Source organism: Phyllobates terribilis, unplaced genomic scaffold (genome assembly GCF_046119375.1).
Source record: "Phyllobates terribilis strain yellow unplaced genomic scaffold, ASM4611937v1 Scaffold_1__5_contigs__length_1240528914, whole genome shotgun sequence".
Classification (NCBI taxonomy): Eukaryota; Metazoa; Chordata; class Amphibia; order Anura; family Dendrobatidae; genus Phyllobates; species Phyllobates terribilis.
Window position 1 is genome coordinate 1,162,399,091 of NW_027362761.1, and position 26,033 is coordinate 1,162,425,123.

A 26,033-nucleotide genomic window follows, 5' to 3' on the forward strand; every position below is an offset into this window, starting at 1 on the left:
GTGTTTGTGTTTTTTTTAACTTTGACTATGGGGTTAGTAATGGGGGTGTCTTATAGACGCCTCTCCATTACTAACCTGGGCTTGATGTCAGCTGGCATTATAAGCTGACATCAACCCCAACCCTATTACCCCCTGCCACCGCACCAGGGCAGCGTGGAAGAGCGAGGCTAAGTGCCAGAATTGGCGCATCCTATGAATGCGCCATTTCTGGGGCGGCTGACGGCTGGTGTTTCTAGCCTGGGAGGGGGCCAATATTCATGGCTCCCTTCCTGGGCTATTAATATCAGCCCCCAGCTGTCTGCCTAGCCTTTGCTAGCTATTAAATTAGGGGGGACCCCACGTCATTTTTTTGGGGGGGTCCCCCATTTTAATAGCTAGTAAAGGCTATGTATTCAGCTGGGGGCTGATATTAGTACCCTGGGAAGCTCCGTGGGGGAACCCCACGCCAATTTTTTTAATAATAAATCCTTTATTTTAATACTAAATGACAAGTACAGTAACCAACACTATCACTGTACTTCATATATATGTGACTGACATGTTTCTATCTATCTAATCTATGTGTGATGCTCTATCTTTCTGTTCTAAATTGTCGGGTACCGCTGCTGAATTGCCGGCCGGCTTTTTTAAAGAGACAGTGCATGAAAACACTAATATTTTTTTAAATAAATCTTTTACACTAAATGACAAGTACAGTAAGCAACACTATCACTGTACTTATTATATATGCGACTGACATGTTTCTATCTATCTAATCTATGTGTGAAGCTCTATTCTTTCTGTTCTAAATTGTCGGGTACAGATGCTGAATTGCCGGCCGGCTTTTTTAAAGAGACGGTGCATGAAAACACTAATATTTTTTTTAATAAATCCTTTACACTAAATGACAAGTGCAGTAACCAACACTGTCACTGTGCTTCTTATATGTGTGACTGACATATTTCTATCTATCTAATCTATGTGTGATGCTCTATTCCTTCTTGTCTAAATTGTCGGGTACCGGTGTATGCCGCTGCTGAATTTGCCGGCCGGCTTTTTTAAAGAGAGTGTCTTCTGAGCAGTTTGTCAGCTTTTGGACACCTTTGCAGGTGTTTTCTATGTGTTTCTATGTGTTTTTGTTTGCCTGCCATTGGTTTTAACGGTGTTCGACGGTGTTCTAAGGTGTTCGACGAACAGTTCGACGAACAGTTCCTCGAACATCCCGGTGTTCGACGAACCGAACTGAACCCGAACACTACGAGGGTGGCTCAACACTATTGACCACCCTGAGCCACGGGACCGGGACCCGCCACACGAGGACTACAACCCCCAGCATCCGCAACGGGTCCGGTTCCGGGTATCCCCACACACACACGGCCCAGGGGGCGCGTCATTAACCCCTCTAGTTGCTGGATGCTTCTGGAGTACAACACTTCCTGTCTCCTGTGCTTGTGTTACTTCTAATAGTTGCTGAATGCTTTTAAAGCAACAGCACTACTTCTGCATGTCACACTCTCCAACAGCACTACTTCTGCATGTCATATAATGATGTCCCCCACCCTGAGCCCCCTCCTGGTATAATGTCCTCCATTCTAGGTCCCATCCAGTAATAATGTCCCCCATCCTAAGTTTTTCAGTTATAATAGCCCCATCCTCCTGAGCCCCTTCCAGTTATGACGTCTCATATTCTGGTAAAATGTGCCCCATTCTCCTCTCTTCTCCAACACAGTTACAAAAAAATAAATGATTCTTCTCGCCTTCTCCCACTCCAACATTGAGCTACATCCTTTTCTATAGCTGGCGGAGATGCCGACAGCTGACTTCGCTGTGTCAGCCATTCACTGCCCCTGAACGGCAAGTTGATATAAGCTACCAGCTTCTGATTCACCAGCAGCATGTATTGCAGTGCAGGGAGCCGATGGGTCTCTGCACTACAATGCATTTCAGCTGAATGTGCGTCCTTGGACACACATCAAGCTGAAATAGGTGCAGACATTGGCTGGCCCCCTCCAGCAAGTGTCTGGGGTGTGATCACAATCATTATGTTCCCGCTTCTGTCTTCTTTTTGCTGTGGGGCCTCTGTGTCCAATTAAAAAGTTTTCTTTTTCTTTATTCCGGACACCACTATGCTTCTTTCCATCTATGATCTCTGACTCCACGATCCCTGGCTACTGTCACACTTGTCCTTTATCTTCCAGGAGAATGAGGATAATTGAAATGAAGGAAGAAGTTTCTAAACTTATGAAGCATTTCTTGTTTTGTTTTTTTTCTTGAACTGAAGAGATTAGTGGCATTAGCGGTCTCAAAGACTGTGCAGATACAATAGTTCAAAAGTAATGGACAGGATCTCAGTTGCTTTCTTATGGTAGATTTATGCTCCTCTAGCTCTACATTTGGGTCTTTATAATTGTTTTTTCACAAGTGACTGGTCCTTCTGGAGTACCTATCAAAAGTACCCAATTTCAAAAAGCCCCCATTGTTACACTCCTGTCCCGGGTCCAGGTTCTGATCCCTTCACCCTGGTCCACTAAACTCTGTTGTGCTCCATGTCAGGCTTTGCAAGTAGCCTGGCGTGCTACCATGTGATCATCTACTTAGGCCTATATAAGGCCCACCAAGAAACTTTTAGTTTGACTCTAAGTTTGATTATGCTCCCCTACTTGTCTCCCTGTGTCCTGTCTACCTGCGGCCTCCAGTGCCTCAATTACCAGCTTTCCAGTATCCTGTCTGCCTGTAGACTCCATTGCTTATAGTCCTTGTTTCCCATGTGCCTTACTTACCTGCTGCACCAATGCCCATGGCCCTTGGGCCCACCCGGACCAAGGGCTTAGAGGATCCACCTCACCTCACAAGGTGAGAATATAACGCATACGAAATTCAGACCTGGTTAAAGAAAGCATCTAACACACCTGATCCCACACCCCACCATCTCACTCTGCCATCAGGGAAGATTTGGGTAGCCCCTGTACCCATAAATCATCTGCTAAAAAATCAGTTTGGATAAGTTTCTTCTAATGTGTAGACAGCATTAGACTTTGTGTCAAATTGGTTGCGGCTTTGAGTGAGTTGCCAGTGCGTGGGGCAAGGCAAGTATTGTACCCCCCTTAGAAAGAAATAATGCCTCCTTAGTGCCTACTTAAAAAGTTATGATACTTCATCAGTAGTACCCCCAAAAGTAATAGCACCACCTTTATTCAACCCCCCCCCCAAAAAAAATCCAATTTTATATGCATGGGTGTAAGGGGGAAGACCGGGGTGTAAGTACTTTCAGAACAAGGGATCTGGAACTTCCTGGGCCGTACCTCTGGTTGCAGGGGGAAGACAGACTGCGAGCACAGGAGTCAGGTGACTGGGAAGCTGGGGGTGTGTCCAGAGTGAGAGCTAGGAGGTCAGGTGACCGGGAAACTGGTGGCGTGGCTAGACAGAGGGGGAGACGAGGACTTTTGCGCGGGAAAGCGGCAGGAGAGTCCCGCTTAGGAGAGCAGTGTGAGAGGGTCCAGGCTCTTGGCTCCAGTACTTGGAGCAAGATCAGAGAGCAGTGGACCGGAGGAGTCAAGCCGACTAGAGGGAGAAGAGACGCGGGTTCCGTGCAGCCGGGCACGTGAGGTGCCATGTTATGGACTAGGGGCTCAGCGGGTAAAACCGGAGACCGCCCGCTGCCGCCCAAAGACGGAGCATTGTTTAGGCGGGGAAGCCTGAAGAAAGTAACACCGGCATCAGCTGGCAACTGACTTGTGGAGGATAAGAGTCAGCTAAGTGTAAAAACTATCAATTACAACCGGTTCGACTCTGCTACATCTAGTTAAACTGTGAACTGTCAGTTATAGACTTTTACCTCTACTTCCCTTATTTTTCCCCATATTTTCCCCTGTTACTCCCTGCGTGGAGATTGACCCTGTTATCATAAACCTCCCCTGTTTATTAACCCTGTATTGGCTGCTCTGTGTTTCTGTGTCACTCCATCTAAAGTACCCGTGTTACACATGTATCGAGTATAAATAATCAAGTAATCTGACTGAACGTGTCCTTTTTTCCCCTGCACACAGAGCGGGCTGGCACAGCTGGCATAAAGCAGTGACGTCATTATACTACCTGCACCAGGATGCTGATGTCTTCTAAGCAGTAGGATTCCAGCAACCTAGAGAAAGTAAAGTGGTAGAGAACACTATGACTCCCTGGTCCACCACAGGCGTCATGTTGGCGCTGATGTAGTAGAAGGCAATGAAACATCAGGAGAACTCTTGCAGAATGTGCCAGTGGTGAGTAGAGACTTCCATCTGCTGGCCAGGCGAAATCAAGGGAACCAAGTTGTGCTAGAATATTTGAAGGGGGAGTAAATTCAGATGCCGGACCTGATCAGGTGACCTCTATGAAGGACTTCCTGGATATAAAAGTCAAGTGCGCAAAGACACAGGGAGATTTGGCGCCAGGCTGCAGAGCAGAGCAGATGTGCTCCAGAGGTGCCACAGAGCCCTGCGCGACAGGCCTCAGCCAGAGGCTTGCGTTGCCTAAGAGCCGGACGCCGTCTGATAAGGTCCGGGGCTCCTCACAGAAGTGCCCCGAGTTCTGTGCACATTGGCCAGAGCCAGGACCTGCACACTACATTAAGTACGTTCCCGGAATCCAATGTCGTCTGTCAAGAGCCGAGGCCTAGACTCCCTTACCCCAAGTGTAAGAGACTACTGTTGACGATCAAGCCAAGAAGAGCTAAGTGAGGACTGCGACAGGAGAGACACACCAGCAGAAGCGGAGTAATAGCACAAGTGAACAGAGCCGTCACTTCCAACTTTCACCTACGGTACCGCGGGGACCATTGGGATTAGGACTTTAGGTTGGGTGGGGGCCAGTTGGTGCATGGGAGGCTAAAAGGGACCTGATTGACTATATCAGGAAGAGACTTGCGGCCTAGCAGGAAGAACCGGTGACCCCCGCTAGGGCCACATAGATAGAAAGAGAACTCATGTGGTGACTCCCACGACTGGGTGCATCACATTTCTGCTAAGAACTTTACTGTTACTTATTAAAAAGACTTCTTATTGTTATTCCAAGTTACTGTTTGTTATCATTGTTACTAACCCCTTTCAGAATAATTGTTATACATATAAAGTGGTTATATCAATCCCTGACTGTTCCCGCCTCGTGGTCTCTGTGCGTTGCATTCCGGCACCTGTTAAAACTATACAGTTCAATATGGCACTCACCCAGGAGATCCAGGGCACCTGTCCAGAACTCCAGGGCATGTGAACTTCCTCCATGTTTGGAGCTTGGAAAGTTTTGCACCCCTAAGAATTTAGCACCCAAAGCAATTTCCCCTTTGGTCACCTACACATTACGCCATTGGACACATTGGCACAAATGTGGTGTAATCATTAGATCTCCTTTGCAGGAATGGAAAAAAGCAAACATCAGCAACTTGTTGTCTAACGATGGAGACGAACTAAGCACAATCATTTTTATCTATTTTTTTTTAAGTCTCCCGTCAGCAGATGCAGGCTGATGAAATTGCCTTCTGCTCACCTGTATGAAGTTTAGAATTATTAACAGCTTCTAAGTGCTCTGTTTTCATAAAACCCTTACACTTGATAGATGTGGAGGAGAAGGCAGATATTTTTTGCAATAAACAACGCACTTTGCATAACATTTGGTTTCTTTAGCAACCGGGAACAATCACCATACAAAGTGGTTATCCTCAGAGAAGCCTCAGTAACTGGAATGTTCTGGGTGGATTTTTTTTTCTTCATTGGGATGAATAATATCTTGTATTCTATTAGATTTTTTTCTAAATATTTTTATATACTTTTATGCTTACGTGTCCTCATATTCCCAAGATCGCTCCATAACCATGGCCTGTAAACCACTATTTGCCTTTTTAATGGCTCCAAAACATATATGAGTATTAGAGATGATCAGATCGATCTGCAAAGGAAAATATGGCTAAATTGAAACATTCGAATTTCTAATGAGTATAAATACAATATCCTGGATATGTTAATTGGAATAGCTAGTTTATTATTTACTTACAATGGGTACAGAAAGTATTCAGACCCCTTTAAATGTTTCACTCTTTGTTTCATTGCAGCCATTTGGTAAATTTTAAAATGTTCATTTTTTTCTCATTAAAGTACACTCTGCTCCCCATCTTGACTGAAAAAAAAACAGAAATATATAGATTTTTGCAAATTTTTTAAAAAAAGAAAAATTGGAATATCACATGGTCATAAGTATTCAGACCCTTTGTTCATTATTGAGTAGAAGCCCCCTTTTGAGCTAGTACAGCCATGAGTCTTCTTGGGAATGATGTAACAAGTTTTTCACACCTGGATTTGGGGATCCTCTGCCATTCTTCCTTGCAGATCCTCTCCAGTTCCGTCAGGTTAAATGGTGAACATTGGAGGACAGCCATTCTCAGGTGTCTCCAGAGATGCTCAATTAGGTGCAGAGTGTACTTTAATGAGAAAAAGAAATGAACTTTGAGGAATTTACCAAATGGCTGCAATGAAACAAAGATTGAAAAATTTAAAGGGGTCTGAATATTTTCCGTACCCACTGTATATATGTGTATCCCTTTATTCTTTTAAAGAGGATGTTTGAATTATAAAATCTATTTTAAAATACCCTATTAGAATTCCAGAGGATGCGGGATACTCAGGAGAAGTCTTGCAGGCGATTGGATGAAAAACGTACGAGCGTGGTGGAGAAGGAGGTCTTTGGAGGACTGGAGATAACATGGTGGGAGATATCGAAACTCGGGAGATTAGTTCAGAGATGTAGGGGGGAGACAGATTATGTACAGCTTTGTAGGTCAATGTTAATAGCTTGAAGTGGATATGTTGAAGAATTGGGAGCAAATGAAGGTACAGGTTTTTGCAGAGAGGGGAAGCGGAGGAGCAGCAAAGAGAGAGGTGGATTAGGCTGACAGACTGGAGAGGGGCGAGATTGTTAGCAGGTAGGCCAAAGAGGAGGATATTGCAGTAGTTGAGAAGGAGGAGTATAGAGAAATTCCTGTTGGCTTTGGTAGTAAGTCATTGGCAATTTTGGTTAAGGCAGTTTCAGTGGAATGGTGGGGAAGGAAGCCAGATTGAAAGTTGTCAAAGAGTAGGTTAGATGAGAGGTGGGAAGAAGGTATGGTGTGAATGTGCTTTCGAGGAGTTTGGAGGCGAACGGAGCGGTGATATGGGTCGATAGTTTTGTAGCACCCCGAGGACTCGGCTGCTGCAGGAGTGTTGCACCTCGAACCAGAGGTGTGATATTCCACTCCCGGGTAAGGATGGAGTGTGGAGCGGGGCTCAGTTAGCTGCATACACTACACTCACCCCATTTCCGGGGGACAGATCTACGGTACTCCCACCAGATAGATGTGCAGGTACGACAGCGTCTGTCCCTGGCTGGAGTGGGGAGGGGGGAGGAATATCCCAGTGGTGTAGGAGCAGAGAGGGGAGGGACTCTGGGCATAGGTAGGAGCCCATTGGGTGCTAGTCACCTGGGCTCGGGTGTCAGAAGGAAGTATAAAAAGGTGGGCACCATCTAGGAGGGAGGGAGTTCAGTCTGGAGGAGAAGCAGAGAGAGTTCAGCCAAAGAGGGCTGACAGGGAGCTGTGGCTCAGTCCGGGCCCAGCTCCGGAACAGGAACACAGGGAAAGGCCCAGAGACGCAAGTAAAGAGGGAACCCTAAGATCCCACGAGATAACGGGTGAAGGGTTGGCCGAGCAGGGTACCGGATCCCAAACTGGTGGAGGCCAATTATCCTTAGCCAGGAACCGGAGGTCGTGGTCAAGTCTTGGCGCGACCCCTCACCATATCCACCAGGAAGGCACGCCATATAGGGTCAGGGAAATCGGGAGAGGTTTCGCCGCCAGAAGGCCTGAGGAAGCCGGACAGAGGTGGGTCCCTGGTGGGGACGGCCAGTAGAGAGGAAGAGAAGGGAGCTCTGAACCACGCTCTGGAATTGCCTGGGAGTTGGCCGAGTCCCGCACCTGGTGGGCGCAGCACGGCTCGGGTGGTCACTCTCGGCCGAAGTGACCGGAGCAACAACTGTGAGTAAAGATTTGGAAACTGCAACACACGTCTCTGAGGTTCCTTGTCGCACCAGCACCATTAGTGCGGGAACTACCACAACACCACTATCATCATTACCCGCTTCACCTGCTGCCCTGAGGCTATACCTCTCCCGTTGGGGGTTGTTCCAACTACGCTGCACAACCATACCACCGGCCTCAGCGGTCTGCCCTGCAGCGGCGGTCTCATAACCGCATTCAACGGGTGGCGTAGTCGAACACTATAACCTCTTATACTAAATTCTGCCACTTGGTTTGACACCCTGGGCACGGACCGGATCGTCGCCACGAGGACTACTACCCCTATCAGATCCGGCTCCGGGTATTCCCCGAGCATGGCCCAGGGGGCGCGTTAGTTTCATGTAGAGGAAGGGTTGAGGGTTGGCTTATTCGGGATAGGTGTAATTGTGGCATGTTTAAAAGCAGAAGGGAAAGTACCGGAAGTTAGTATTGAGTTTAAGAGATGGGTTAGGGTTTGGGAGGAAGTGGGATGGGATCAAGTCCGCAGGTGGGGAGGTGTAATTTGGAGTTGAGATAAGTAAGCTCTCCTTCAGTGATAGTCAGGAGGAAGTTTAGTGGAAATAAATATCTGCCAGGGCAAATAAGCTGCAGTGTTCACATCTTGGTAAAGCCTGTTTCTTCCACTGTGACTAATATGACCACTGTAGTCGATCAATAGCAGCTGATTGGCTGCAGTGCTCATGAGACTCCTTCAATAGATGTTGATACCAAGAGGCAGGTGGAGAACAAGCCTCCTCCCTGCATTACATTGCTAAAAATACAAATAATTCAATGGGAACTGCATAGTACTACTGCATCATGTGCCTTGTGGTGGCATTGCAGGAAATTTAACATGCCCAATTCCTCATAAAACTGGGACATAAGCAAAGGAAGACGTAAGTGGCAGATGCTTAACCATTAGATTTATTCAAGTTGTTGAACCATCAGATTTATTCAAGTTAGCAGTGAAATCAGGAAGAACATTGAATCTCCATGCAAGACTCTAAGTATGCCATAAAGTGTTGTTAGGGGTACAAATCTTTTTAAGCTAGTGGTGATAGGCATGGGAACAGTGGAGGGAGCCCTGGGCAGTTGTTTTCCCTATAGTCTGACCTGGCGTGTTTTCAAATCCCCATATATTTCTGCTGGTAGTGCCTGGAAAGGTCTGGTGAGAACAGAGTGGTGATGGCTCTTGGTGGTGGAAGCTCCTGTTAACTGACTCTTTTGTTTTGCTCTCCCAATAATCTGCATGAAAGGTAGCATCTGCCATGAGGACCCGCAGGAGTCTCAGCTAGTACAAACTGTACTCATGGTGCTTGTTCTGTAGTTGGTAGCTCCCATCATGGCCGGCAAAGGTGCAAAAGCTCCAGTGACCATGCTGAAAAGGAACTCCTATGTGAGTCACTGTCCCAAATCTTGGCTGACCATCGTCAAAGGTGCAAAGGGCTCCAGTGAGTGTTGGTCATGATCAGAAGGGAGGTCCATTGGGGTTCAGGTCTCAAATCTCGGTTTAACCACTGGCAAAGGTGGTAAGGGCCTCCAGTGAGTTATGATCATGCTAAAAAGGGACCCCCATTGGGATCACACTCTCAAATCTCAGTTAGACCCCAGCAAAGGTGCAAGGGGCCCAATAAATTATGACTGTGTTGAGACAGGACTCCCATGGAGGTCAACGTCCCAATTCTTGGTTTGACCACTTTGTCCCAGGATCGAGACCTGTTTTCCAAAATTTTTACTACAATTTCTACACCAGTTTTTCTGGCATTTTTTCCAAATACCTTGCTTCTACAATCCCCCATGTCTTGTTACATGTAGCATCTGAGAAGCCCTGGAGGATATCGGAGGCCCCTGGGCAATGGCTTCTGTTACCTTCAAGTGCTAGTCTCGTTAACGTTTATACCTGACATAATATGGAGAAATGTGCAGTCAGCGAGTTCGGTACAAGAAAAAAGTTTTCTTATGTTTGGAAGAAGATGAAAGTTAACATCTGTATCGCACAAGTCATCCCTTTCCCATGCACATTGCCAAGAGCAATTACGCGCCTGCAGGTTGCAGGCTGAAAGCACAGAGACTTTATCTCCTGAATGATTTCAATAAAAGGGTTTACATTAAATGATACAGCACTGGTCAAAGTAGCAAAATAAATGTGACTCCCCTGTCATACGGATGACGGAAACTTTTGTTTATTGTCTCGAAACATCACATTAGCGAGAAGTTGTTGTCTCTTTAAGGGTCTTGATCTTTGATGAATTATAAAAAGCTTTCATGTCTGAAACCTTCCCATTAAATAATCAAGACAGCGCCTGAGAACCTATTATTACTGCAGATGATTAGCTATAGGGTGCTGATGGACATTTGCCCCATGTGCTGGGTTTCAATGGAGGCACCAATAAGCCACATTGCCTTGGCCAGGGTATTTAGATGCAAAATTAGAGATATATCTTTCACCAAGTGGGTTGGGGAGTGTGGAATTTGCTCAGGCTCTGAGCCTGATCCACACACGACAGGTGCCATCTGCACAACCGGCGTCAGCCTCTAACAGCAGCAACCTGAGCTAGCGCCAATCGCTACTGTTAATCCCTTTAATGATACTGTCAATCACTGACAGCGGCATTTAAGCCACATGAACCTACTGTAGTATTACAGTATATGGTAGAAGTGATCAAATGATCGCAGGTTCATGTCCCCTGTGAGGACTAAAAAAACAGTGAAAAGTAAAGGAAATAAAGTTTTAAAAAAGTCTAACTATTTTTTTGACAAGTTAATAAACAAAAATTAAGTAGATTTATCATTGCCAAGTCCTCAGTAGTCAGATCTACAAAAAATGATAAAATAGTTTAATCCATACATTAAACGCTCTAAAGGGAAAAAATCCAAACAAATAAATTGCCGTTTTTGACTGCTTCACCTCTTACAAAAAGATGCAATAACGACTTGTCAAAATTATCAAATAATACATTCTAAAACTGTAGCCTGGCACACAAACAATAAGACTTCGTACAGCCCAAATGACCAAAACAATAAAAAAAAGTTCACAAAAGATAGTGAAACAGACCAAAACTTTTTTTTTCATTTTTAAGCCAGTAAAATATTAAAAAACATTATATAATTTTGGTATAGGTAATTAAAATTAAAATTATGTTTAAACAAGCATTTTACTGCACAATGAATGCCATAAAGGCAAAACCCAAAAGAATAATGGTGGAATTGTTTTTTTCTTTTCACTATTTAATTTTACAAGAGGTTCTAGTTACACTTCTGATTATGACATCATGTGTAGATGAGAGCTGTGAGGACAAGGTGAGGGCTAGGGAAAGGGGAACATTCATATTTTTTTTTATTTTTTTCATCTTACCTTTATTATATTCTGGTATATGCCTGAAGAAAGAGCTAGTTCAGCTCAGAAACGTGTAGCATTTCAATAAATATTTTTTATACCGAATATTGATACCCATCCCTTGGTCCATAACTGGCAGCACTTTTTAAACCCTCTTTTTATTTTCCTTAACTAAATGTATTATATTCTGGAGAGACTCGAGAGTATTTTATAAGACACATTCGATTTGCAACGAATAAATTTAATGTGAATTGAATTTTCTGGCCAAATTCGAAATTCAGCAGATTTGCTCATCACTACTTACATTCCAACATTAGGACATCATAAGAAGTTATAAGATCCTGATGGCCCACATCATAAATGCCCAGAGAACTTTTATGTTACCATTGGTAGAACTAGGGCCTTCATTCATCATTTGCATTGGTTTGGTTTTGGTAACTCACTTCTCTTTTTTGTCTTGCGCTATTCGCAGCTACTTCTTTTCTCCAAATCCATCAAAATGGTTGGTAAATATTGCGCAAAGTCAAAAATGCCCATTATTTTTGTCTTGAACCTTTTTTCTGACTATTTAGAGCAAAAAAAAGTTGCATGTTTCTTGAAATGGCAGCAAAAAAAATTGCTCCTAAATATCCGGCGTACATAAAATCACTCCAGAATGGGGTAAGAGGACATTTGTAACAAATTTTGCCATTTTCAAAAAGTTGCAAATAGTGTTGAGCCACCCCCGTAGTGTTCGAGTTCGGTTCGTCGAACACCCGTGTGTTCGCCGAACTGTTCGTCGAACACCTTCGAACACCGCTAAAACCAATGGCAGGCAAACAAAAACACATAGAAACACATAGAAAACACCTTCAAAGGTGTCCAAAAGCTGACAAACTGCTCAGAAGACACAACTAACACATGGAAAAGTGACAAGTACATATAGTCATGCGAAAAGAAAAGAGGTGGAGGAGTAAAAGGAGGGGGAGACACAGATATAGGCATGTCATGCCCTTCTAAAATCCAAAAAGTGAGAAGCCGAGATGGCCAGTCCGCTCCTGCCCGTGCCACCTCCGTGTCGCCGGGTTTGTGCCAGAGCCGCGGTGAACCCTGACGGCCAGCCCCCCTCTCCCAATACTGGTGCCTGTCCGCTGGTGGGTCGAGAGAGCCCCCCTGTGGTGGAGGCAGCTCTAAGCTTTTTAATTTAAATTGTCCCTCTAATTTGAATGAATACACTTTAAATCCATTTACAAGGATCTATTGGAGGGCAAGTCTCATGCCAGCAGCCGCGTAATTCCAGCTCCAGTAGCGTCCACTAAAGCTGCTGCAGTTAAAAAGCTTTTATAAGGATCGAGCTCGGCTGTCCACCGCAAGGCATCCTAGTGCCAGTCCCAGCCCCTATGCCTTGGGGTGCCTCCTGATGCTCTTCACTGAGTATCCCGTGGTCCCGAAGCATTTCCTTTGAAAAAATTAAGTGTCCAAACTACAGGTGGTGTAGCTTGCTTAACAGCCGGGATAATCCGCTGACTAGCAGACACTGCTACTAGGCACAAAGTATTTCCTGGGCTAGATGCAGTTAAAAATTTGTAAGTAGATACTCTCGTTGGATGCTGAGAAAGCATTCCATAGAGTCTCCTGGCACGCCATATATGATTCTCTTAAAAAGCTTGGGGTAGGGGTCTAGGGGACCCTTTTATAGCCAAAATCACGGCCCTGTATCACAATACGTCACCTAGGCTGAAGATAAATGGAACTGTAGCACCGAGGGCTCGGTTGCTACAGACGTATTGCACCTCACCCAGAGGTGTGATATCTCACTCTCAGATAAGGATGGAGTGTGGATCAGGACCCGACACCTGCATGCATTACACCACATTGCCGTGGGGCAGGGCGACCAATATGCCCCTGAGATGGACACGACAGTCCCTGTCCCTGGCTGGAGTGGGGGGAGGGAACACTGAGGAAGGGGAACCCTGCAGTGCAGGAGCAGGGAGGAAGCAGTTCCTGGGTGCATTGAGAAGGGAGTATAAAAGGTGGGCACCATCTTAGTTCAGTGCAGAGAAGTCTGAGCAGAAGTGGCAGGGAGCAGGGGCTCTGCATGAGCTCTGCTCCGGAGGCGGGCCTAGTAACAGAGGCCCAGGCCTGCAAGAGGGAGAAGGAAGGAAGAGGAGCGGAGAAGGCTCCAGGAACGAGGAATGAAGGGATCCCAGGGGTGCGGACGGGCGAGTCGCCACCGCACGCCCGAATCCACCTGCGTGGAGGGGTCAGGCCAAAGGGGGAGACCGGTCCCCGAACTAGTGGAGGCAGGAAACGACCCTCAGCTAGAAACCGGAGGCTCTGACATTTTATGTGGCGCAGCCCCTTGCTCCACCCGCTAGGAAGGCACCACATAGGGTCAGGGAAACTGGCGCCAAGTTTACCAAGAGGAGGCCCGAGGCAGCCGGACAGAAGGGTTGGTAAGAAAGGCCAGACAAAGGACACACAAAGGGGGTCCTGTGAAGTGCTCCAAAGTTATCTGGGAGTTGTCTGAGCCCCTCACCTGGTGAGCACAGTACGACGTGGGCAGCCGTTACCTGCAGACGTTACTGCTGCTGCCCTGCACCATCACCCCCATCCTCCGCATACACTGCCCTGAGGCTATACTCCTCCCGTGGGGAGTTATGCTACGCTCTGCTGCACCCACAACACCAGCCTTAGCGGTCTGCCCTGTAGCGGCGGTTCACTCTGACCGCAATCCACGGGTGGCGTAGTCGGACATTTAAACATCAAAACCACATAAATAGTTCCGCCACTGGTTTGACCGCCCTGAGCCACGGAACCGGATCGCCGCCACGAAGACTACAACCACCAGCATCCACCAAAAAGGGTCCGGCTCCGGGTGTCCCAAGGCCCAGGGGGTGCGTCAGAACATTTTCATCACCTTTCACAATCACCAATGGGACAAGGCAGGGATGTCCTCTGTCCCCTCTCTTATACATCCTAGTGACGGAGCACCTGCTCTCATCAATTCGCCATAACCCCAATATTAGGTGGATTGAGGTGGGAGGCACCGAGTACAAGTGCTCTCTATTTGCTGATGATGTCCTAGTATATATCACTCAATCACATATATCCATCCCTGCTGTTATGGCTGAAATAGATCACTTTGTTACATGGTAAAATTTTAAAATCAATGCAGCGAAGTCTGAGGCCCTCGATGTCTCCCTCCCTAAATCCATATAGGATTCCATCCAGTCCAACTTTCCCTTTGCCTGGCCCTCACAGGGTATCAAATACTTAGGAATTCCTATTCATAGAGACCTCTCCCATCTACAGTACAGACCAAAAGTTTGGACACACCTTCTCATTTAAAGATTTTTCTGTATTTTCATGACTATGAAAATTGTACATTCACACTGAAGGCATCAAAACTATGAATTAACACATATGGAATTATATACTTAACAAAAAAGTGTGAAACAACTGAAAATATGTCTTATATTCTAGGTTCTTCAAAGTAGCTACCTTTTGCTTTGATGACTGCTTTGCACACTCTTGGCATTCTCTTAATGAGCTTCAAGAGGTAGTCACCGGAAATGGTTTTCACTTCACAGGTGTGCCCTGTCAGGCTTAATAAGTGGGATTTCTTGCCTTATAAATGGGGTTGGGACCATCAGTTGTGTTATGCAGAAGTCTGTTGGATAAACAGCTGATAGTCCTACTGAATAGACTGTTAGAATTTGTATTATGGCAAGAAAAAAGCAGCTAACTAAAGAAAAACAAGTGGCCATCATTACTTTAAGAAATGAAGGTCCGTCAGTCCGAAAAATTGGGAAAACTTTGAAAGTGTCCCCAAGTGCAGTTGCAAAAACCATCAAGCACTACAAAGAAACTGGCTCACATGAGGACCGCCCCAGGAAAGGAAGACCAAGAGTCACCTCTGCTTCTGAGGATAAGTTTATCCGAGTCACCAGCTTCAGAAATCACAGGTTAACAGCAGCTTAGATTAGAGACCAGGTCAATGCCACACAGAGTTCTAGCAGCAGACATATCTCTACAGCAACTGTTAAGAGGAGACTTTGTGCAGCAGGCCTTCATGGTAAAATAGCTGCTAGGAAACCACTGCTAAGGACAGGCAACAAGCAGAAGAGACTTGTTTGGACTAAAGAACACAAGGAATGGACATTAGACCAGTGGAAATCTGTGCTTTGGTCTGATGAGTCCAAATTTGAGATCTTTGGTTCCAATCACCGTGTCTTTGTGCGATGCAGAAAAGGTGAACGGATGGACTCTACATGCCTGGTTCCCACCGTGAAGCATGGAGGAGGAGGTGTGATGGTGTGGGGGTGCTTTGCTGGTGACACTCTTGGGGATTTATTCAAAATTGAAGGCATACTGAACCAGCATGGCTACCACAGCATCTTGCAGCAGCATGCTATTCCACCCAGTTTGCGTTTAGTTGTGCCATCATTTATTTTTCAACCGGACAATGACCCCAAACACACCTCCAGGCTGTGTAAGGGCTATTTGACCAAGAAGGAGAGTGATGGGTGCTACGCCAGATGACCTGGCCTCCACAGTCACCAGACCTGAGGCCAATCGAGATGGTTTGGGGTGAGCAGGACCGCAGAGTGAAGACAAAAGGGCCAACAAGTGCTAAGCATCTCTGGGAACTCCTTCAAGATTGTTGGAAGACCATTTCCGGTGACTACCTCTTGAAGCTCATCAAGAGAATGCCAAGAGTGTGCAAAGCAGTCATCAAAGCAAAAGGTGGCTACTTTGAAGAACCTAGAATATAAGACATATTTTCAGTTGTTTCACACTTTTTTGCTAGGTATATAATTCCACATGTGTTAATTTATAGTTTTGATACCTTCAGTGTGAATGTACAATTTTCATAGTCATGAAAATACAGAAAAATCTTTAAATAAGAAGGTGTGTCCAAACTTTCGGTCTGTACTGTATGTTATCTTAATTTTGGGCCCTTTATTGAACAATTCCATACAGACCACGGTTGGCAAGTTAGAACTGTAAGATTCACTACGTGAACCACTGGTGTTTTGTGGAAAAGCACATGTACACCGCGTTCCAAATTATTATGCAAAAAGTGTTTAGGAGTGATAAGGGAAGAATTTGTTTGTTTGTCAGTTAAACTCATTGATGGTGATGTGTGTCAGGGCTCTTTATATCACTGTAAGCAATTGCAGACACCTGTGCTAATTAGTTTGGCAGGTGTGTCCAATGAAAGGCAAGACTACTTAAGAAGGCTCTCTCACATTATTAAGCAGCCTACATTTTCTGCCAAAATGGGAAAGAAAAAGGATGTGTCGGCTGCTGAGAAGCAACAAATTGTGGAGTGTTTAGGTCAAGGCATGACTACAATCAACATTGTGCGATGATCAGGATGAAGTGTCTTGGCAATCAAGAAGTATGTAGCTGATTCACAGTACACACGTGTGCGTGCTGATAAGGGCAAATTGAGGACTCTTTCCTACAGGCAATTACGTCAGGTTGAAAGAGCAGCGGCAAAAAAGCCTTGTCATAGCAGCAGACAAGTTTTTGAAGCTGCTTGTGCCTCCAACGTCCCCCGAACAACAAGATGCAGGGTCCTTCAGAGGTTTGCAGCTGTGCATACGCCATCCTGTCGACCTCCTCTATCCACTTCACACAAGCAGAAACGGCTCCAGTGGGCCAAACATTACATGAAGACTGATTTCAAAACTGTTTTGTTCACGGATGAGTGCCGTGCAGCGCTCGATGGTCCAGATGAATGGAGTGGAGGATGGCTGGTTGATGGACACCCCACGCAAACACGGCTACAGCGCCAACAAGGAGGAGGTGGAGTAATGTTTTGGGCTGGAATCATGGGGAGAGAGATTGTCGGCCCCTTTAGGATCCCTGAAGGCGCTAAAGATGAACTCCATAATGTATGTGGATTTTCTCAAACAGCACTTCCTGCCATGGTTCAAGAAGAAGAACCGTGTATTTCACAGCAAGATCATTTTTCTGCATGATAATGCACCATCTCATGCTGCACATAAAACATCTGCATCTCTGGCTGATATGGGCATAAAAGGGGACAAACTTATGGTGTGACCCCCATGCTCCCCTGACCTCTACCCCATTCAGAACCTTTGGAGCATCATTAAAAGGAGTGTCTATGATGGCGGGAGGCAGTTCACATCTAAGCAACAGCTCTGGGAGGGTATTCTGTCCTCATGCAAAACAATTGAAGCAGAAACCATCCAAAACCTGACAAATTCAATGGACGAGAGAGTTCAGAAGCTCCTTTCGAACAAGGGGTCCTATGTGAAAATGTAACATCACCTAGAATAAAGTTTTGAGTTGAAAACTGTTTGATTTCAGTTTCTAACAACCTGCTAATGCTTATAATTTCAAAAATGACCATTTTTTTGGTCTTTATTAAAATGAAAAGGTTGATCGAAAAGTTTGGGGGATCTAAGAGTGTGGCAACCCAGTAGTCATGATTACTTCGAATTCTGACAATATGAGGGTCATGCTGCAGGTAGTGCAGCAAGAAGGCACTTATGTGTCTTGCGCATCTCGGAGCCCCAAAATTATTTTCCGGGCTAGATGCAGCTAAAAATTATTTTTAATTTTAAATCTGGTGAAGCTTATTATAGATGGCCTAATAGGATCAGTGCTGCACACTGCTACAAAGCCCAAATTATTTTCCAGTCAAGATACAGATAAACATGATTAGTAATTTGAAAGCTTAAAACGGTTGGTAGGGTGATTTTAACCAATAATCAAGCTTTTACTCTCCCCAGGATGACACAGGGGTAGAAAAGTCGTTTCGGATCCATGATTTGTTCATCTTTATGAACGTGAGTCTGTCTACATTATCAGTGGAGAGCCGCGTGCGCTTATCTGTCAGCACACCACCAGCAGCGCTGAACACACGTTCAGACAGAACGCTGGCTGCGGGGCATGACAAGATCTCCAAGGCGTAAGTGGCTAGCTCCGGCCATTTATCCAGATTGGAAGCCCAAAAAGAGCAAGGGTCCAGTGACACAGTCGTGGCTTCAATGTTTACTTGGAGATACTCCTGTACCATCGTCTCTAGGCGTTGACTATGTGTCAGACTTCTTGTCTCCTGTGGCCTTGCAAAGGATGGGCTAAAAAAGTGGTGAAATGATTCCGCAAAATTGATGTTACCAGCAGATACTGTGGTTCTGTTACGGTTTGAGTGCTGAACACTTGACGGTCCCACGGTTGGCAAGTTGGAACTGTGAGATTCACTACGTGCACCACTGGTATTTTGTGGAAAAGCACATGTAAGATTCTGCAACAGTCTCTGCTGATACTCCTGCATGCGTGCATCCCTTTCTATGGCAGGAATAATTTCTGCAAATTTACTTTTGTACCGGGGATCTAACAGTGTGGCAACCCAGTAGTCAGGATTATTTCTAATTCTCACAATTCGAGGGTCATGTTGCAGGTAGTGCAGCAAGAAGGCACTCATGTGTGTTGCGCATCCAGGAGCACCAACTCCCTGTTGTGTTGGTGGCGAGGTAACAATCATGCTTCCTTCCTCTGTCCTCTCCCCCCAACCTCGCACAACAGAAATGTGATCAAGGTCTCCCTCATCTGATGAGTCTTCCATCAGTTCGTCCTCCACTTCTTCCTGGGCTCCTGCACCTTCCTCACTAGTTTGGCTGCTACCATGCGCCCTGGTAAAATCATCTCCCCCACCCTCACATGCCTGCCACCTTGGTGCTGCCGACCGTCTGGACCTTGCAGATGTTAGCCCTTCCGCATACAACTCCTCCTCCTCTACTTCCTCCACCTCCTCTTGTGCCACCACCTGACTCCGAATTCTGTTTAACATGTGCTCCAGCATGTAAATCACCGGAATAGTCATGCTGATAATGGCATCGTCAGCACTAAACATCTTCGTCGCCATTTCAAAACTGTGCAGAAGGGTGCATAGGTCCCTGATCTGAGACCACTCCTCCAGCGTGATTTGCCCCACCTCTGAATCTCGTTGGCCCAGGCTATATGTCAGAACGTATTGCACCAGGGCTTGTCGGTGCTGCCACAGTCGCTGCAACATGTGCAGAGTTGAATTCCACCGGGTAGGCACATCGCATTTTAGCCGGTGAAGTGGCAGGCCCAACGACTTCTGTAGAGATGTAAGTCGCTGAGCTGCGGGATGCGAACGGCGGAAGTGAGCACACAGCGACCGTGCCCTCTGCAGAAGGCCATCTAGTCTGGGATAGTGGGCTAAAAGTTGCTGGACAACCAGGTTCAACACGTGAGCCATACAAGGCACGTGTGTGACATTGCCCCGGCGAAGGGCCGCACCCAGGTTTGCAGCATTGTCGCACACGGCCTTCCCTGGTTTCAGGTCCAGTGGAGACAACCATTCATGAAATTGGTTCTCCAGAGCTGACCACAACTCCTCAGCTGTGTGACTCACATTTCCCAGACATTTCAATGTAAAAACCGCCTGATGACGTTGAGCCCTACTGCCAGCATAGTAAGGAGGTGTGCAGGATCCCTTCTGCGCAGTTAGAAAGCTTGTGGCATGACCAGACAGGCTTTGGGTGCAGGTGGAAGACCGAGAGGAGGTTGAGGAGGCAGAAGCAGTGGAGGAACTTTGACATAAAGAGGATTGACGCACAACTCGTGGGGACGGCAAGACTTGGACAGCAGCCCCTTGTCCTGCTGTCACCATAGTTACCCAGTGCCCAGTCAGCGACATGTAACGCCCCTGTCCATGCCTACTCGTCCAAGTGTCTGTGGTGAAATGCACCCTGTCACACACAGAGTTTCTCAAAGAAGCGGTGATGTTGTGTGCGACATGCTGGTGGAGCGCAGGCACACCTTTCTTTGAGAAGTAGTGCCGACTGGGCATCTGGTACTGGGGCACTGCGACGGACATAAGGTCTCGAAAATCCTCTGTGTCCACCAGGCGGAAAGGCAGCATTTCTGTAGCCAAGAGCTTGCAGATGGTGAAATTCAACCTCTTAGCTTTCTCATGGCTAGGAGGAAATGGTCTTTTACTTGTCCACATCTGAGGGACCGAGGGCTGGCTATTGTGCTTAGACGGGGTTGATAAGGGTGTCCCCGGCAAACTGCCGGTCTGTGAGGAAGATGCAGGCGGACATGTTAGGTTGCCTTGATCCAAAGGTGGTGCTATCGATGTCGGACAGCGCTCAAGACCAGCTGGTGTTACCACCTCCAAAGAAAATGATGACCTGCCAATCACGCTGGCTGTTGCGGGTAAAGAGGTGGCAGGTCTGCGCCCCAAAACAGGTGTGACTGCTGTCCCCCCAGTCACAGAGGATGAAGAGGCCGCGGATGCACAAGATATGGCAGACGGTGGTTGGCCCGGCCGGCTAGGCCGCATTGTAGCACACTGAGCTTCCCACTGCAACTTATGCTTCATGTCCATGTGCCGGTTCATGCATGAAGTACTCAAACTATGTATTTTTTGGCCTCTACTTAGCTTTTGCTGACAAATGTTACAGATAACACGAGTTGGGTCATCTTTATCGATCTGAAAAAATGCCCAGGCTATGCAAGGCTTAGCACCCATGCGACCTGAAGAGCCACCACGACTTGTGGTGAGAGGCAGAGTTGTGTTTGAGGATACAGTTGTTGACGTGCTTCCAGTACTACGTCTCTGTCCAGGAAGGCGCAACCTGACCTCGTCGTCACTAGCATCTTCCTCCACCTCCTCTGCTGACCTCATCTCTTGGCTGACTGTGGGTTGACAGTAAGTGGGATCTCCGACCTCATCATCATCACCCTGTGCGTTATCACACCCGTCGTCCTCAGAGCCAACCTGTTCCTGCCCTGACAAAAAACTAAAGTTGTCGCTCCAATCAGGTATTTGAGTCTTATCATCGTCTTCCTCATTGTCTCCACCAACAGGAGTTACAGTTTGGGAATGAGGGTCTACATTATGGTCAGAACCTTCTGCGTCTGGTCCTGGATCCGACTCATAAAGATTCTGGGCATCAGTGCAGATCATTTCCTCGTCTGGATTCACAGAAGCGCTGGAGTCGACCTCTGATTCCCAGGCTATAGTATGAGTAAACAGCTCTGCAGACTCAACCATCTGTTCTACCTCATACTCAGACGGGCAGCTGGAGATTTGGGAGCTGTGAGGAAGCAAGTGCGATTTGGGTGACACCTTTGAGGACTGGAGTATTTGTGATGTTGAAGTTGATGTGGAGGAGAGCCCACTTAAAGGAGCACTTGATATCCGTTGAAGCACCTGCTGTTTTTGTGCCTCATCTGGAATTTGTAGCGATTGGCGTGGCCGTAAGAAAGGGATCTTATCACATTGTCCGCTAAAAGAAGTAGACATTTTAGTTTGGCTGGAAGATGGTCTTTATTCTGCACCTACCCCACGGACACAACCTTTTTTCCCCTTCCCAACACGCCTATTCCCCTTTCCACCAGCAGCAGGCCTTTTTCCACTCATTTTGGTGGTTAACTAATTCACAACTCTGGAGTTGTTTGCACAAAAAAACAATGGATGGTAACCGAGCAGAGCTGAGTGGCCAAACTGTGGTATTAGGCCAAAACTATTGGCTGGGTTAGATGCAGAAAAAAATTATTTTTAATTTGCAACCTGATGGAGGTCAGTATAGATGGACTAATAGACCAAGTCCCACACACCGCTAGAAGCCCAAATATTTTTTCAGAGCTAGATGCAGAAATTTTTTTTATTCAATTTGCAACCTGATGGAGGTCAGTATAGATGGACTAATAGACCAAGTCCCACACACTGCTAGAAGCCCAAATATTTTTTCAGAGCTAGATGCAGAAAAAAATTATTTTTAATTTGCAACCTGATGGAGGTCAGTATAGATGGACTAATAGACCAAGTCCCACACACCGCTAGAAGCCCAAATATTTTTTCAGAGCTAGATGCAGAATTTTTTTTTATTCAATTTGCAACCTGATGGAGGTCAGTATAGATGGACTAATAGACCAAGTCCCACACACTGCTAGAAGCCCAAATATTTTTTCAGAGCTAGATGCAGAAAAAAATTATTTTTAATTTGCAACCTGATGGAGGTCAGTATAGATGGACTAATAGACCAAGTCCCACACACTGCTAGAAGCCCAAATATTTTTTCAGAGCTAGATGCAGAAAAAAATTATTTTTAATTTGCAACCTGATGGAGGTCAGTATAGATGGACTAATAGAACAAGTCCCACACGCTGCTAGAAGCCCAAATATTTTTTCAGAGATAAATGAAGAAAAAAATTATTTTTTATTTGCAACCTGATGGAGGTCAGTATAGATGGACTAATAGACCAAGTCCCACACACTGCTAGAAGCCCAAATATTTTTTCAGAGCTAGATGCAGAAAAAAATTATTTTTAATTTGCAACCTGATGGAGGTCAGTATAGATGGACTAATAGACCAAGTCCCACACACTGCTAGAAGCCCAAATATTTTTTCAGAGCTAGATGCAGAAAAAAAATATTTTTAATTTGCAACCTGATGGAGGTCAGTATAGATGGACTAATAGACCAAGTCCCACACACTGCTAGAAGCCCAAATATTTTTTCAGAGCTAGATGCAGAAAAAAATTATTTTTAATTTGCAACCTGATGGAGGTCAGTATAGATGGACTAATAGAACAAGTCCCACACACTGCTAGAAGCCCAAATATTTTTTCAGAGCTAAATGAAGAAAAAAATTATTTTTAATTTGCAACCTGATGGAGGTCAGTATAGATGGACTAATAGAATGATGCTATGCCCAAAAGATTTTACTTCACTAGGTGCAGTAAAAAAATTGGTATTCTATACACAGGTGGTATATCTTGCAACACAGATAGGCTACTCCACTGACTAACACACTCTGCAATAGGCCAAAAAGGATTAGCTTTGCTAGATTCAGCCAAATGCTGTGAAAAAAACTTGCACAGCACTGGCACAGACCTGCCTGGCAAAAACTGATAGGAACTGATGTAACCTAGTCCTGAAAAGGACTCCAATTACAATTAGTCTTTACTCCCATAATCTATCTATTTAAGAGCACAGACCTGCTTGATAAAAGTCGTAGGAAATGCTGTAACCTAGTCCTTAAAAGGACTGCAATCACAACTATTCCCTACTCCCAAGCTATCTGTATATTTGTGCGAAAATTGGCTTGAAATTAACAAGGTATAGCGCACACAGCAACAGCGGTGCCGTCTAACACGCAGCTGCAGCAGTGAGAAAATGGTGGCGACGGGGAAAATGGCTTGGTCTTATAGGGCAAGGACATGTGACATACACTGCCAATCACACATGCCCTTGCTTGTGTGAAAAAAAGCACTTCGCTCCGTGTGTGCGCTGCTGATAGGCTGACAGATTGCACCTCCCCACTGCAAATGCGGGAAAGAGAAAAAAAAATGGAGATCTTCATTGTTCCTGCAGAGATCCATCCCCTGCCCCTCCCCCCGCCCCGCTGTACACTCAAACTGCGTATTAACATTAATTTTCATCATTACTGAGAAAAAATCCAGTTATGATTTTGGTGCACGAACAGTTATCGAACATAACCTCGAACAGCCGAATTTTTCTCAAATTGTTCGTGTTCGCCGACCGGCTCGAACACCGCCCAAAACAGCTCGAATTTGAGATTGGCGAACAGTTCGAGTAGAACAACGCTCATCTCTAGTTGCAAATAATGAATCAGGCGAAAACATCTGGAAACCCTAATCTCAACCTGTAATGATGAACATAAAAAAAAGGTGAACACATATAAAATATGCTTTAGAAAATGTGCAAAATAAAAGAATTACTTGCAAATGAAAAACAGAAGAAAAGAAACAAAAAGTAGACAAAACAAAAGGTGCAAATGCAACAATGAATAGGCACCTTTGTATTTTTCACAATGCACACATTGGAAAACCTCATTATAAGTCAATGTGAAGTCCCAAACACCCTAATTACCCGTCTGCTTTGCATCCAGATCTCAAGTGGACTGTAATGTAAACATTTTCCACCTTAAACCTAAACACATCTCGCACTCAAAACCCGTTCCATCAATATCAATTAGCCCATGTGTTCTGTGCTTGTTGCATTTTCCAGGCATGTCTTCTGAAGCCACCGTTCCCCTCTACCTTCTCCAGCTGTCTACCTACGTCACTGCCCAATTTTCCACTGCTTTAATGGGTTTACCATACAGCGGTGAATTTATTGTACCTCCCAGTGGCACCAAACATAGAAATAAACCTCCTCTTTCTCCTCCGCACTTTCTCTCCTACTTTATTTTTCTTACGTCTCCTTACAGCAGGTAAACTCAGAATAACTTGGAATACATTCATAGGATAATCTGTGGAAGCAGAAAAAAAAATATTCATGAAATGGCTAATTCCGCATTACCACCAGGGTAAATATTTATAAATATATCCAAGCATTACATTAAGCCTTTTTTTATAGGACATGGTGTACTTTCTAGGCTGACCATATTGGAATGCATATCATTTTGTTTTATTTATTGCTACTCAACGCCCCTCTGCCACAGCAACCCGATGAGCTCCTGTGACGTCACTTTCCCAGGTCATTTAGCTCAGCTCAGGCAGACAGATGCCTCCTGAGTAATCAGGTAATTTTCTTCTTGTTTCTATGTGGGACTGGGAACTATAGTATCTCATTGTCTCGCTCTGCTATTCCACGGTTCTAGTATTGCTACTTCAACCTTATTTAAGTCAACTCTGCTACTTTGCTGTGCCACCTCTGCTACACTGAGCTTCAGTTGCAAACACAGCCCTGCAATATCAGTTCCTCTTCACTGAGTCTACTCTGCTAAATCCCTCTACCAGCTCTGCTGCTGTCATGCAAGGTGTGGGAAAGACTTAGTGCAACACAAAGGGAAGAGGGAAAGGGAGCCCAGACTCTAGGGAAAGGGGGGAAGTGGAGACCTCCTAGGTTGATCTAGCGTCACCCTGTTTCCCCTAACATCCCTGTATTGGCTCTTCACCAATCGTCACACTCGGGTCTCACCCTGTCTTTCTCTGGTGTATGACTAAGGCTAGGGAAGGGAGGAGATGAGCACTAGTCGATCTCCACTAAACACTATAGACAACAAGGGTGGATAAACAGGGGGAAATTGCTTAGCTTTAGACGAACTCCAGACAAATGCGCACACATCCTGAAGCTCCAGAGAGGACGAAGTACTTCTCTTGCTAAAGCTTTCACAGGTAGTAATGAATATTGCCGGCACCTCCCTCTGAAATACAGCAGGTATTTATACACCCAAGCAGGGTGTTAATTAGCCAGAGGGAGGTAGCCACTGGGTCCTAGAGACAGCCTCTAAGAAGATGTCTGTAATTCCAAACGTAGAAATCTCCTGCAACCAACTACAGGGCGACTGTCTGTCACCTCTGACACACCCGTGACATTAGCCCCCCCCCTCTAAAAGTGGCCTCCGGACACTCAGGACCAGGTTTCTCAGGATAAGAGATGTGGAATGAGCGAACCAACCTGGGAGCGTTCACCTCTCACGCTGAAACCCACATCCTCTCCTCTGGACCATAGCTTTTCCAGTTCACCAAGTATTGTAGAGAACGCCAGAGACGAGAATCTACAATCCTTGAAATCTGGAACTTCAGATTACCATCAGCCATTACTGGGGGTGGTGGTAGAGGCAGGGCCGGCGTCAGCACCCTGCGCACCCGGGCAAATGCCGGGGCCCTGAGCAGGCGGAGGGGCTCACTCACTGT